The 16,874-nt window shown below is 34.2% G+C and overlaps 1 non-coding gene across 1 annotated transcript; it reads left to right on the forward strand.

The window, feature by feature from the left end:
* Positions 1-10,461: 10,461 nt before the first annotated feature.
* LOC139903079 (small nucleolar RNA R71) lies at positions 10,462-10,568 on the forward strand. The gene has a single exon (XR_011777925.1). It is a non-coding gene; the product is annotated as a small nucleolar RNA R71 (small nucleolar RNA).
* The last annotated feature ends 6,306 nt before the right edge of the window (positions 10,569-16,874 follow it).

The following is a 16,874-nucleotide window of genomic DNA, read 5'->3' on the forward strand; positions in this document are numbered from 1 at the left end:
AACTATTAAACAAAACGTTCCCACAAGTGACGGAGTCGGTAATTGGGGTAAGAAATGAGGTTTTTAGGTTATTACGAGACTGTTGGTCATTACGTAACCTTCATCCTTTTGACGACGTTACAACACATTGTCTTACTATCGGTCACAACGGTTATGTTCCACAAAACCAAGGATGCGAAGTGGTATTAGTAAAACCAGAATGCATGACTTGTTTCTAGACGTATGAATTACGTGTCTTTATTGCCTTTGCTGAACGCCTTATTTATTAACTAGAATTATCTTCGCAACTACTTTGTATCAAAGTTTTATGTGCTATATTTCATGATATATGTAAAAAAAGCGGTATTGTAAGTTTGCAAGTTATTGTATAAAGGTTTGAATATGATATATATATATATTTTTTTTGTGATTAGTTTTTCATATAGAATTGTAGTAGTTGAAATGGTATGTTAGCTACTAAGTATGAACTTAACGGGTAGGTACTACCCGAATTAAAGAGTATAAAACGCTAATATGAAGAAAGAGCTTTTATAAATAAGTTCATATTACGCTACGAAATACTATTGACTACTCTTGATATTCTATATGATTAACTCGTTTCATTTGACTATTTTGAAGGAAATGACACCGACTACTCGACACACCTTGAATATGAGCGAAGAGGAATTTCGTGCCTTTCTTGCTTCAAACATAGCCGCAGTACAGGCTGCGCTACATACCAACAATAACCTTGGTAGCAGTACAGGAAATCGTGTAGGATGCACCTACAAAGAATTCACTGCCTGCAAACCTTTGAAATTTGATGGAACTGAAGGACCGATCGGATTGAAACAGTGAACCGAGAAGGTCGAATCGGTGTTTGTCATAAGTAAGTGTACTAAAGAGGACAAAGTGAAGTACGCTACGCATACCTTCACAGGTTCTGCGTTAACATGGTGGAATACCTATCTAGAGCAAGTGGGACATGATGATGCTTACGCACTACCGTGGTCAGCATTCAAGCACTTGATGAACGAGAAGTACCGTCACAGAACCGAGGTCAATAAGCTCAATACAGAACTTAGAGGGTTACGAACCCAAGGATTTGATATTACCACGTACGAAAGACGATTCACATAATTATGCCTATTGTGTCTGGGAGCGTTCGAAGATGAGGAAGAGAAGATCGACGCATTTGTGAAAGGATTACCGGAAAGAATCCAAGAAGATATAAGTTCACACGAGCCCGCCTCCATACAACAGGCATGTAGAATGGCTCATAAACTAGTGAACCAGATTGAAGAAAGAATTAAAGAATAGACTGCTGAAGAGGCCAATGTGAAGCAAGTCAAAAGAAAGTGGGAGGAAAATGGTGATAAGAATCACCAATACAACAACAACAGCAATTACAACAATAATCGCAACAACTATCCCAACAATCGCAACATCAATCGCAACTACAACAAACGGCCCAACAACAACAACAACAACAACAACAACAACAATAACAACAACAACAACAGCAACTACAACAATCATCCCAACAACAATAATAACCGCAACAACAACAACAATCAGAAGAAGCTATGCCAAAGGTGTGAAAAGCATCACTCGGGGTTCTGCACCAAATTTTGCAACAAGTGTAAAAGAAATGGTCATAGCGCGGCGAAGTGTGAGGTCTACGGACCAGGGGTTAACAGAACAAAAGAAACAAATGGTGTCGGAACGAGTAATGGCGGAGCAAGTAGTGTCGGAGCAAGTTATGCCAATGTAGTTTGTTATAAATGTGGAAAACCGGGCCACATTATTAGAAATTGCCCGAACCAGGAGAACACGAATGGACAAGGCCGCGGAAGAGTTTTCAATATTAATGCAGCAGAGGCACAGGAAGACCCGGAGCTTGTTACAGGTACGTTTCTTATTGACAATAAATCTGCTTACGTTTTATTTGATTCGGGTGCGGATAGAAGCTATATGAGTAGAGATTTTTGTGCTAAATTAAGTTGTCCATTGACGCCTTTGGATAGTAAATTTTTACTCGAATTAGCAAATGGTAAATTAATTTCAACAGATAATATATGTCGGAATCGAGAAATTAAACTGGTTAGCGAAACATTTAAGATTGACTTGATACCAGTAGAGTTAGGGAGTTTTGATGTGATAATCGGTATGGACTGGTTGAAAGAAGTGAAAGCAGAGATCGTTTGTTACAAAAATGCAATTCGCATTATACGAGAAAAAGGAAAACCCTTAATGGTGTACGGAGAAAAGGGCAACACGAAGCTACATCTTATTAGTAATTTGAAGGCACAAAAACTAATAAGAAAAGGTTGCTATGCTGTTCTAGCACACGTCGAGAAAGTACAAACTGAAGAAAAGAGCATCAATGATGTTTCCGTCGTAAAAGAATTTCCCGATGTATTTCCGAAAGAATTACCGGGATTACGCCCACATCGATCCGTTGAATTTCAAATAGATCTTGTACCAGGAGCTGCACCAATAGCTCGTGCTCCTTACAGACTCGCACCCAGCGAGATGAAAGAACCGCAAAGCCAATTACAAGAACTTTTAGAGCGTGGTTTCATTCGACCAAGCACATCACCGTGGGGAGCTCCTGTTTTGTTTGTCAAGAAGAAAGATGGTACATTCCGGTTGTGTATCGACTACCGAGAGTTCAACAAACTTACCATCAAGAACCGCTACCCACTACCGAGAATTGACGACTTATTTGATCAACTACAAGGCTCGTCTGTTTATTCAAAGATTGACTTACGTTCCGGGTATCATCAAATGCGGGTGAAAGAAGATGATATTCCAAAGACTGCTTTCAGAGCACGTTACGGTCATTACGAGTTTATGGTCATGCCGTTTGGTTTAACTAATGCACCAGCTGTGTTCATGGATCTTATGAACCGAGTGTGTGGACCATACCTTGACAAGTTTGTCATTGTTTTCATTGATGACATACTTATTTACTCAAAGAATGACCAAGAACACGGTGAACATTTGAGAAAGGTGTTAGAAGTATTGAGGAAGGAAGAATTGTACGCTAAGTTTTCAAAGTGTGCATTTTGGTTGGAAGAAGTTCAATTCCTCGGTCACATAGTGAACAAAGAAGGTATTAAGGTGGATCCGACAAAGATAGAAACTGTTGAAAAGTGGGAAACCCCGAAAACTCCGAAACACATACGCCAGTTTTTAGGACTAGCTGGTTACTACAGAAGGTTCATCCAAGACTTTTTCAGAATAGCAAAACCCTTGACTGCATTAACGCATAAAGGGAAGAAATTTGAATGGAAGGATGAACAAGAGAAAGCGTTTCAGTTATTGAAGAAAAAGCTAACTACGGCACCTATATTGTCATTGCCTGAAGGGAATGATGATTTTGTGATTTATTGTGACGCATCAAAGCAAGGTCTCGGTTGTGTATTAACACAACGAACGAAGGTGATTGCTTATGCGTCTAGACAATTGAAAATTCGCGAACAAAATTATACGACGCATGATTTGGAATTAGGCGCGGTTGTTTTTGCATTAAAGACTTGGAGGCACTACTTATATTGGGTCAAAAGTATTATATATACCGACCACAAAAGTCTTCAACACATATTTAATCAGAAACAACTGAATATGAGGCAGCGTAGGTGGATTGAATTGTTGAATGATTACGACTTTGAGATTCGTTACCACCCAGGGAAGGCAAATGTGGTAGCCGACGCCTTGAGCAGGAAGGACAGAGAACCCATTCGAGTAAAATCTATGAATATAATGATTCACAATAACCTTACTACTCAAATAAAGGAGGCGCAACAAGGAGTTTTAAAAGAGGGAAATTTAAAGGATGAAATACCCAAAGGATCGGAGAAGCATCTTAATATTCGGTAAGACGGAACTCGGTATAGGGCTGAAAGGATTTGGGTACCAAAATTTGGAGATATGAGAGAAATGGTACTTAGAGAAGCTCATAAAACCAGATACTCAATACATCCTGGAACGGGGAAGATGTACAAGGATCTCAAGAAACATTTTTGGTGGCCGGGTATGAAAGCCAATGTTGCTAAATACGTAGGATAATGTTTGACGTGTTCTAAGGTCAAAGCTGAGCATCAGAAACCATCAGGTTTACTTCAACAACCCGAAATCCCGGAATGGAAATGAGAAAACATTACCATGGATTTCATCACTAAATTGCTAAGGACTGCAAGTGGTTTTGATACTATTTGGGTAATAGTTGATCGTCTCACCAAATCAGCACACTTCCTTCCAATAAGAGAAGATGACAAGATGGAGAAGTTAGCACGACTGTATTTGAAGGAAGTCATCTCCAGACATGGAATACCAATCTCTATTATCTCTGATAGGGATGGCAGATTTATTTCAAGATTCTGGCAGACATTACAGCAAGCATTAGGAACTCGTCTAGACATGAGTACTGCCTATCATCCACAAACTGATGGGCAGAGTGAAAGGACGATATAAACGCTTGAAGACATGCTACGAGCATGTGTTATTGATTTCGGAAACAGTTGGGATCGACATCTACCGTTAGCAGAATTTTCCTACAAAACAGCTACCATTCAAGCATTGAGATGGTGCCGTTTGAAGCACTTTATGGTAGAAAGTGCAGGTCTCCAATTTGTTGGAGTGAAGTGGGGGATAGACAGATTACGGGTCCGGAGATAATACAAGAAACTACCGAGAAGATCATCCAAATTCAACAACGGTTGAAAACCGCCCAAAGTCGACAAAAGAGCTACGCTGACATTAAAAGAAAAGATATAGAATTTGAAATTGGAGAGATGGTCATGCTTAAAGTTGCACCTTGCAAAGGCGTTGTTCGATTTGGTAAATGAGGGAAATTAAATCCAAGGTATATCGGACCATTCAAGATTATTGATCGTGTCGGACCAGTAGCTTACCGACTTGAGTTACCTCAACAACTCGCGGCTGTACATAACACTTTCCACGTCTCGAATTTGAAGAAATGTTTTGCTAAAGAAGATCTCATTATTCCATTAGATGAAATCCAAATCAACGAAAAACTTCAATTCATCGAAGAACCCGTCGAAATAATGGATCGTGAGGTTAAGAGACTTAAACAAAACAAGATACCGATTGTTAAGGTTCGATGGAATGCTCATAGAGGACCCGAGTTCACCTGGGAGCGTGAAGAAGAAATACCAGCATCTATTTCCAGAAGATTCGTCAACACTTTCAACAGCTTAAAATTTCGGGACGAAATTTATTTAACGGGTAGGTACTGTAGTGACCCGAACTTTTCCATGTTTTTATATATTAAATGAAATTGATATTTACATGATTAAATGTTTCTAACATGTTAAGCAATCAAACTTGTTAAGACTTGATTAATTGAAATAGGTTTCATATAGACAATTGACCACCCAAGTTGACCGGCGATTCACGAACGTTAAAACTTGTAAAAGCTATATGATGACATATATATGGATATATATATAGTTAACATGATATTATGATAAGTAAACATATCATTAAGTATATTAACAATGAACTACATATGTAAAAACAAGACTACTAACTTAATGATTTTGAAACGAGACATATATGTAACGATTATCGTTGTAATGACATTTAATGTATATATATCATATTAAGATATATTAATACATCATGATATCATGATAATGTAATAATTTAACATCTCATTTTATTTAATAAACAATGGGTTAACAACATTTAACAAGATCGTTAACCTAAAGGTTTCAAAACAACACTTACATGTAACGACTAACGATGACTTAACGACTCAGTTAAAATGTATATACAAGTAGTGTTTTAATATGTATTCATACACTTTTGAAAGACTTCAAGACACTTATCAAAATACTTCTACTTAACAAAAATGCTTACATTTACATCCTCGTTCAGTTTCATCAACAATTCTACTCGTATGCACCCGTATTCGTACTCGTACAATACACAGCTTTTAGATGTATGTACTATTGGTATATACACTCTAATGATCAGCACTTAGCAGCCCATGTGAGTCACCTAACACATGTGGGAACCATCATTTGGAAACTAGCATGAAATATCTCATAAAATTACAAAAATATGAGTAATCATTCATGACTTATTTACATGAAAACAAAATTACATATCCTTTATATCTAATCCATACACCAACGACCAAAAACACCTAAAACACTTTCATTCTTCAATTTTCTTCATCTAATTAATCTCTCTCAAGTTCTATCTTCATGTTCTAAGTGTTCTTCATAAATTCTACAAGTTCTAGTTTCATAAAATCAAGAATACTTCCAAGTTTGCTAGCTTACTTCCAATCTTGTAGAGTGATCATCCAACCTCAAGAAATCTTTATTATTTACAGTAAGATATCTTTCTAATACAAGGTAATACTCATATTCAAACTTTGATTCAATTTCTATAACTATAACAACCTTATTTCAAGTGGAAATCTTACTTGAACTTGTTTTCGTGTCATGATTCTGCTTCAAGAACTTTCAAGCCATCCAAGGATCCTTTGAAGCTAGATCCATTTTTCTCATTTCCAGTAGCTTTATCCAGAAAACTTGAGGTAGTAATGATGTTCATAACATCATTCGATTCATACATATAAAGCTATCTTATTCGAAGGTTTAAACTTGTAATCACTAGAACATAGTTTAGTTAATTCTAAACTTGTTCGCAAACAAAAGTTAATCCTTCTAACTTGACTTTTAAAATAAACTAAACACATGTTCTATATCTATATGATATGCTAACTTAATGATTTAAAACCTGAAAACACGAAAAACACCGTAAAACCGGATTTACACCGTCGTAGTAACACCGCGGGCTGTTTTGGGTTAGTTAATTAAAAACTATGATAAACTTTGATTTAAAAGTTGTTCTTATGGGAAAATGATTTTTCTTATGAACATGAAACTATATCCAAAAATCATGGTTAAACTCAAAGTGGAAGTATGTTTTCTAAAATGGTCATCTAGACGTCGTTCTTTCGACTGAAATGACTACCTTTACAAAAATGACTTGTAACTTATATTTCTGACTATAAACCTATACTTTTTCTGTTTATATTCATAAAATAGAGTTCAATATGAAACCATAGCAATTTGATTCACTCAAAACGGATTTAAAATGAAGAAGTTATGGGTAAAACAAGATTGGATAATTTTTCTTGTTGTAGCAACGTAAAAATTGGTAACAAATCTATATTAATCATATTCTAGCTAACTTATATTGTATTATACATGTATTCTAATATATTATGTAATCTTGGGATACCATAGACACGTATGAAAATGTTTTGACATATCATATCGACCCATGTGTATATATTATTTGGAACAACCATAGACACTCTATATGCAGTAATGTGGGAGTTAGCTATACAGGGTTGATGTTGATTCCAAAAATATATATACTTTAAGTTGTGATCTAGCCTGAGACGTGTATACACTGGGTCGTGGATTGATTCAAGATAATATATATCAATTTTTTTCTGTACATCTAACGTTGGACAACTAGTTGTAGGTTACTAACGAGGACAGCTGACTTAATAAACTTAAAACATCAAAATGTATTAAAAGTGTTGTAAATATATTTTGAATATACTTTGATATATATGTACATATTTGTTATAGGTTCGTGAATCGACCAGTGGCCAAGTCTTACTTCCCGATGAAGTAAAAATATGTGAAAGTGAGTTATAGTCCCACTTTTAAAATCTAATATTTTTGGGATGAGAATACATGCAGGTTTTATAAATGATTTACAAAATAGACACAAGTACGTGAAACTACATTCTATGGTTGAATTATCGAAATCGAATATGCCCCTTTTTATTAAGTCTGGTAATCTAAGAATTAGGGAACAGACACCCTAATTGACTCGAATCCTAAAGATAGATCTATTGGGCCTAACAAACTCCATCCAAAGTACCAGATGCTTTAGTACTTCGAAATTTATATCATATCCGAAGGGTGTCCCGGAATGATGGGGGATATTCTTATATATGCATCTTGTTAATGTCGGTTACCAGGTGTTCACCATATGAATGATTTTTATCTCTATGTATGGGATGTATATTAAAATATGAAATCTTGTGGTCTATTGTTACGATTTGATATATATAGGTTAAACCTATAACTCACCAACATTTTTGTTGACGTTTTAAGCATGTTTATTCTCAGGTGATTATTAAGAGCTTCCGCTGTCGCATACTTAAATAAGGACAAGATTTGGAGTCCATGCTTGTATGATATTGTGTAAAAACTGCATTCAAGAAACTTATTTCATTGTAACATATTTGTATTGTAAACCATTATGTAATAGTCGTGTGTAAACAGGATATTTTAGATTATCATTATTTGATAATCTACGTAAAGCTTTTTAAAACCTTTATTGATGAAATAAAGGTTATGGTTTGTTTTAAAATGAATGCAGTCTTTGAAAAAAGTCTCATATAGAGGTCAAAACCTCGCAACGAAATCAATTAATATGGAACGTTTTTAATCAATAAGAACGGGACATTTCACACACTTAGGTAGCTGTGGTGTTGAAATGTGATTAACTTCATCGTCAATTTCTCTTGGACCATAATCAACTTGCATGTATGTAACTTTTGCTTTAAGCCATTGATCGGATTCCTGTGTAATTTCTACAAATTCAACTAGTTTTGCCTTTTCTTTAGGCGATAGATTGGATACTAACCGGTTACATAACTTTAAGTTCCCCTTGGTTCTAGCATCGCGAATCCGTTTAATAAGTTTCTTCATTGAGCTATTAATAACGGGGTCATTTAATTTTGTATCAACAATGGGGTTCTTTGTTATCAGGTCATCATTAGGTGTTACTTCATTTTCCCCACACTTAGGCATTTTATTATTGTTAAGCACTACCGTTGGAGTTGGTAAAACGACATGGTTCTTACCAATCATTTTTGTTGGTTCATTGGTTTTGGTTGGTGGAGATTTAGCCTTTCGACTCACAAAGGTGATCGATTTGTCACCATCACTAAGTGTCATTCTACCCTCTCTTACATCAAATAACGCCCCAGTGGACGCTAAGAATGGTCGACCTAAAATTAGAGGAATGTTTGAGTCCTCTTCTATGTCAATGACGATAAATTCGACTAAAAAGGTTAAATTACCCACTTGAACGGGTAGGTTGTCAGCAATTCCAACTGGGTGCCTAATAGTTTGATCAAAGAGTCGAACATTCATCTCTGTTGGACTTAACTCACCTACTCCTAGTCTCTTATATAATGAAAGAGGCATAACACTCACACTTGCACCTAAATCTGCTAGTGCATCATACATGACACAATCACTAAGTAGACAAGGAATAATAAATTCACCCGAATCACCCACCCTGGGTGGAGGTTTTGGTGGAACTGTCTTCACCGGGTTTATCTTTACGGTTTTTGTTTCTTGCACTTTCTTATTCTTCTTCTTCTTTCCAGAGGTATCACAAACTTTATTACCTATTACTTGCTCACACTCAACTCCTTTTCTTGGAAACGGGATGGGTGGTATGTATGGTGCCACCACTGGCTTTATATACTCGGGTGGTGGTGGTGGTGTTGTAACTTCTTCATTGTTACTCACATCAAAAACCTTCCCATCTTCTGATGCTGATTTTTTAGAATTCGTTGAAACCATATTAACATTCTCATTCCGAGGATTTACTTCAGTATTACTCGGTAGCTTTCCTTGTTCCGTCTCACTCATCATGCTAGCAAGAGTACCTACGTATTTTTCTAGATTTAAAATGGGATCTTGTTGAGTTCTTAATGACTGATCAAACCTCTCATTAGTTTGGGTTTGAGATGTAATAAATTATGTTTGAGATTCCATTAGCTTTGCCATCATTTCTTCCAGATTTGGCTTTTTCTCTTCGGTTTGTTATGGTGGTTTATATAAGCTAGGTCTTTGTTGATTGAAAGTGTTGTTTTGAGTTGGTTGGTTATTCGGACCTTGTTGGTTATACGAGTTATTGTTGGGTCCATTTGGATTGTAAAGAATGTTTTGATTTCGATTGAAGTTTGGCCTTGGCGGTTGATAATTATTTTGATAATTATTTCCCGGCCTTTGGTTCATGTAGGAAACATTCTCTCGTTATTCCATGGTTTGCTCAATGTGACAATCTTTCATTAAGTGTGGTCCACCGCATTGCTCACAACTGATTCGTATTGCGTGAATATCTTTATTCATCTTTTCCATTCGTCTCTCGAAAGCATCTATTTTTGCGGAAACGGAATCAAAGTCATGGCTAGAATCGGCTCTAGCCGCTTTAGATGATCTAACGATATCTTTTCCTTGATGCCACTCATGTAAGTGGGAAGCAGTGTTATAAATAATTTTGTAAGCTTCAGTTGCGGTTTTCTTTATAATGGAACCACCAGCTGCTATATCGATGTCTTTGCGTGTAGTAATGTCGCATCCTTGGTAGAATATTTGTACTATTTGATAAGTGTCTAAACTATGTTGAGGACATCCTCTCAACAACTTTCCAAATCTTGTCCACGCCTCATATAATGTTTCATTTGGCTTCTGTGTGAATGTAACAATTTCTCCTTGAAGTCTCACAGCTTTAGATGCCGGAAAGAATTGTTTAAGAAATTTCTCAACTAAAACATCCCATGTGTCAATCGCCCCTTCAGGTAACGATTCTAACCAATCTTTGGCTTCTCCCTTTAAAGTCCAGGGAAATAACATAAGATAGATCTGTTCATCCTCAACTTCTCTGATTTTGAATAGAGTACAAATCTTATTAAAGGTTCGAAGATGTTCGTTTGCATCTTCTTTTGGCGTACCACTATATTGGCATTGATTAGTTACCATGTGTAGGATTTGTCCTTTGATTTCATAATCTGGAGCATTAATGTCAGGCTTAATAATGGCGTGTCCTTGACCCGTGCGTGTGGCTCTCATTCGGTCTTCCATACTTAGAGGTTCCGTTACTTCCATAATTGAATTTGTTGAATACGAATCACTAGAGGATTCTGATTTAACAGTTTGTAGTTCAGGGGGAATGATTAGTGTTTCAGGATCTTGGAATTGTCCTTGAATATCCTCCGGGTTCTCAATTGTGAGGTCTGGTTCAAAAAATGGATTATCGGAAAATTGAATTGGATTTCTTATTTGACTAGATGATGATTCTAAAGAAAAATCAACGGCGATTATATTGGCTAGATGTCTTGATCGGGTTACAGGTGGTGAACGTATGAAAGGTGGTGAACGTTTTGCTCGATGCATTCACTGAATATCCTATTAGGTATAAAAATAAAAAAATTATATAAGTTATCAAATCAATAGACTTTTCTGATTTTGCCCACGTTTCGAATAGCCAATAGATGCAGCAGGTAGCCAGGACCCTTTAAATCGGAAGCCCACAACTCGCCACTAACAAATCCAACTATTACTACGAACCAGAAAATTTGGATGTCTATCAATTTAACCACTTAAAATAATTTTTCGTCGGAATTTTGAAGAAAAACTCTATGTCCTAAAAACTAGAGCGTCGAGAAATAAGAAAGAAAAAGAGTGCGTCGAAAAATAAAAGGTCGAAAAATAATAATAAGAAAGTAGCGCGTCGAAACTTAAAAGTCTAAAAACTAAAAATTAAAACTTACGTCTAAAGGTATTAAAGCTTAAAAGGAATTCTATATCCAAAACGGAAATAACTTAATAGGCACTAAAATCTATTAAAACTAAAGCGATAAGCAACGTCGTAAAATTCTAAAGCGCCTAAGTCTTAATCTAAAGAAAAAGCACTTAAGGGATTTTACGGCAAAGCCTAAAAATCTAAAAATATAAAATAGCTACGGCAAATACTAAATTTAAACTAATTACGAACAAAAAATATACAAATTACAAATTAAACGATAAAAATACAAATTATAACTAAAATGATTAAAATACAAATTTTATAAAAATATTATTTTTATATTATTATTTTATAAAAGTATTAATTTTTAAAACTAATTAAAACTTAAAAATACAAAAATAAATAAACTAAAACTAATTAATATTAAATATAAACCCTAATTAAGTTTAATAATAATAATAATAATTAATACGTAACCCTAATCCTGTCGGCAGAGGTATCAGGCGTGTCAGACATAATCATGCGATCGCATGAGTTCTACGTGTTTGGGCCATGCGATCGTATGGCTTCTGGATCCAACTCAGATCTTGGACTGCTACAGTTCTCGGCCCGTTTACAGTTTATTTATTTATTTTTATTTTTTTTTTACTTTTTTACTTTTTAATTTATATTCTTTACTAAATTTATATAAGTAATATTTACAATTTTTTTTTTAAAACACTAAAGAAAAATACTTTTATACTTTATAAAATATATTTTCTTTTTACACACTTAAATAAATATATATTATTTTTTTTGTACTTTTTTATGTTTTTATATTTTTGTATTTTTAATAAAATATTTTTTACAAAATAAGAAATATTATATTTTTACAAAAATATCTTAAAAACTAATTTTTTATAGCGTTTCGCTTCGGCCTTCCCCGGCAGCGGCGCCAAAAATACTTGATGTTATGCGAGGTGTATACGAAATAGTTACATTTTTATTGCGAAATACTATTAAATACGATACAATTTTACACAAGTTATTTATTTATTTATAGAGTGGATATACCTAAAACTTGCTACAACACTATAGGCAGTGTACCTAATAGTAAAGTAGTGTAGTTTTTAGTAAGTCTGGTTCGTTCCGCAGGGAACTAGCCAAGTTTAACGCTATATTTTAAACTACTATATATATATATATATATATATATATATATATATATATATATATATATATATATATATATATATATATATATAAGTAGTAATAATATTATATAAAGGGGGGTTTTACCGTTTAATGACCGGTTTGTCTTTATATTTTAAGCGTAAAGATAAATGACGATAATTTAAATGACATAATTTAAATTGCGATAAAGTAAATTGCAGTAATTAAAATGACAGTAAATAAAGGTACGATGAAATATGAAATAAAAGTATTATGCTTATTTAAACTTCCGTAATCATGATTTTTGACGTTTTGATTTTAATTTATTTATCTGGGATAATTGTCCTTTGTCCTGGATTTATTTAATACCTATCTGGTTTTTGTCCACAATAGTCCATCGGTCATAATTATAAAATGCTCGTCAAATTAACCTTATTTCCGAAGTCAAATATTCCAACTAATTAGGGATTCGAACTGTAACAAGGTTTTAATACTTTGTTTAATGATTACACCAGGTTATCGACTGCGTGTAATCCAAGGTTTTAATACTTTGTTAACAATTACACCAATTATCCTTGTATGTAATCCACCCCTGTTTTAATGAGATATGAATATTAATTTACTCACTTGATCAGAATGAATAATCAATTACCCAACCCGAATAATTAATTAAATGATCGTAAAAGATGTTGTATAAACGTCACTAAATAGAACATACATAATCATTTTAATAATTATTAGATTAACTAATTTGAAGATAGGTTCGACAGATTCTAATGAGTTATCATTCGATTAGACAATACCCCCTATCTATTAATAGTCCATAGTCCAAGGTCCACAAGTGTCGGTCTTTTGTCCAAACCCGAATTATGGTCCAAGGTCCACAAGTTATCATTCTAATGAGTTATCATTCGATTAGACATCACGATTACTTTGGCTCAAATAAGCATAATAATAACTTAGTTACGAGACATTAAATTAAAAAGGGAGAACATAGCTTACAGTGGTGATTAATTGCGTAGCGTTGCACGGACAGAATTTTGACTTAAACCCCGTAAAACATTCTTACAATAACCTTATTATTATTAACTTAAAATTAAAATTATATTATAAATATATATATATATTTACGTTACATAGAAAGGAAAAGAAAAAGATGTGTTAAAACTCGCAGAAAACTGGCCAATTTATAGGACCTGGCCACCTTTTTCCTGCCATGCGATCGCATGGGATTAAGGCAGCCAGGCCATGCGATCGCATGGCCAGCTGGATCCAGCTCAATCACTTTTTTTTTTGGTTTTGCCGACGTTTTATTTAAATATATATAATATATATAATTTATATTAATTATATATATATTATATTATATTCTTGTGCATAGTTGACTTGTAATTTTAGGTCCGTTGCGTCGCGCATTGATAGTTAGCTCAGGTCCCGGTTCTGGATTTTCGAACGTCCTTTCGTTCGCGGAGATATCTTGTACTTTGCGTTCCGCGGCTCGTACTCTTGTCATTTTTAGATGTTTCTTATCAATAAATGGAATCACTTGAATTATATCTTGTTCATTTGAGCTTTTTGGTCATTTGCGTCTTTAAATCGTCGTTTTCTTCTTTTGTCTTCGCACTTATTTATTTAAACGAATATTACATAAAAATAGAACAATTGCAACTAAAAGCTTTACATATTGGAAGGATATTGATACTAAATATATGTTCATTTAGAGCACTATCACCTATCATCCACAAACTGATGGTCAAAGTGAACGAACTATTCAAACCTTGGAAGATATGCTACGTGCTTGTGTAATCGATTTCGGCAAAGGATGGGATAGACATCTACCTTTGGTTGAATTTTCTTACAACAATAGTTATCACTCTAGCATTAAATCTGCACCTTTTGAAGCTTTATATAGCCGGAAGTGTAGATCCCCTTTTTGTTGGGATGAAGTCGAGGACATACACTTAACTGGTCCTGAAATCATTCGCGAAACTACCGAAAAGATCGTACAAATTAAGCAACGTTTAGAATCTGCCCGTAGCCGACAAAAGAGCTATGCCGATAAGAAATGAAAAGACATCGAATACCAAGTTGGAGATAAAGTCATGTTGAAAGTATCCCATTGAAAAGGTGTTGTCCGCTTCGGTAAACGAAGTAAACTCAGTCCACGATACGTTGGACCTTTCACAGTCACTCAAAGAGTCGGTCCCGTGGTGTACCGATTAGAACTACCAACTGAACTTAGCCAAGTACATGATGTGTTTCATGTCTCAAATCTTAAAAGGTGTCTTGCTGATGACACACTTGTTATTCCTTTGGATGATATCCACATTGATGAGCAAATGCACTTCGTTGAAGAACCTATAGAAATCATGGAAGGAGAGGTCAAACAAACGCGTAAAAGCAATATACCTATCGTTAAAGTCCGTTGGAATTCGCGTAGAGGCCCCGAATATACCTGGGAACGCAAAGATCACATGATACGGAAATATCCCCATCTCTTCTCAACTGTTGATGCAAACGAGGAATCTACCTAAAAACTTCGGGACGAAGTTTTCAATAATGGGGAGGTACTATAACGACCCTCATTTTTTCATTCTATATTTTCCCATATTAAATGCCCAACAATATAATTAAACTTAATAGTTATACTTTAATCGATAATTGTTAAGCGTTAAGAATTATAAAATATACTAATTAACTTTGTACATTAATTGACAAGTTAATAAAAATAATAAGTTAATTAACTTTCATGAACAAATAAATATTGTGTACTTAAAATAATTAAACTGGGATAATTAAGGAATCATTTAAGCTAAATTAAAGTATAAGGACTTAAGTGAAAAAGTTAAACCCTAATCCCATTAAACCCTAGCCGATATTGGAAGGGTAAAATTACCCTTTTGCCCTCAAATTTTCGGCCCAAGCAACACTCTTTAACCCCCTCTTCAAGCTAACTTATTCCCTAAGTAAATCTAACCCTAACCCTAATTATAGAATTTTCCTATCCTCCCTATAAATAGAGACCTAACCTAAACCTTTTCATTGTACCAAATCACAACAACAATTTTCTCTCCCAAATCACTCTCCCTCTCTCCCTAGTTTCGGCTCCCAAAACCGAAACCCTACACCACCACCATCGAAATCATCATCAATCTTCAAGGTGATCTTCAAGTGTTCTTCGCATTCTTCGTTTTCTTCAAGAATCTTCGAGGAGTTCTTCGAATCTTCAAAGGCTTTGATCTTCAATCTTCATCGTGTTCATCTTTTCTTTGTTAGTCGTCTTCGAATCTTCAAAGGTATAACCTAAACCCTAACTTACTTACATAAACTTTGTGTTTTGTTTAATTCATGTTCATGTTATAAACTTATTCATAAACATATACATAAACACACCTAGAAAAAAAAAAGGAAAAGGAAAGTTTGATCTTCAAAACCCTAGATAACAATTAGGAGATTTGTTTGTGTTAATTAAGGAAACAAAATAAACTTATATATATACATATACATATCGATACATACATACATATATATATATATATATATATATATATATATATATATATATATATATATATATATATATATATATAATATATATATTTTTTACATGTAAATATGTATATATATATATACATGTAAAATATATATATATATATATATATATATATATATATATATACATATATATATATATACATATACATATACACGAGTTACATACATATATCTATACTAAACCCTAATTACACCTAAACTATACTACTTTAATTAAAACCCTAAACCTAACCCTAATTTATTAAAACCCTAATTAATTATTAAACCCTAGACATTAATTAAACCCTAGTTATTAATTACTAAACCCTAATATTACTTATACTATTATTTAACACTTACACTTATACTATTATTAACACATATACTATACTACCTATATTATAACGCATAAAAATATTTTGGGATATATATTTGATATATATAGATCTTCAAACTTTCTTGACGAATGGTTTCTACGAAACTCTAGGCGGAAGGGTTTGGATTTTCTGATTTAAAGGATCCTGTAGCTCAAGCCCCTAGACCTGAAATGGCCATTCGAAGGGAAAGGGGTGATTGGAAGTATATCTAATATGGCA

This window comes from Rutidosis leptorrhynchoides, chromosome 3 (assembly GCF_046630445.1).
Source record: "Rutidosis leptorrhynchoides isolate AG116_Rl617_1_P2 chromosome 3, CSIRO_AGI_Rlap_v1, whole genome shotgun sequence".
Taxonomy (NCBI): domain Eukaryota; kingdom Viridiplantae; phylum Streptophyta; class Magnoliopsida; order Asterales; family Asteraceae; genus Rutidosis; species Rutidosis leptorrhynchoides.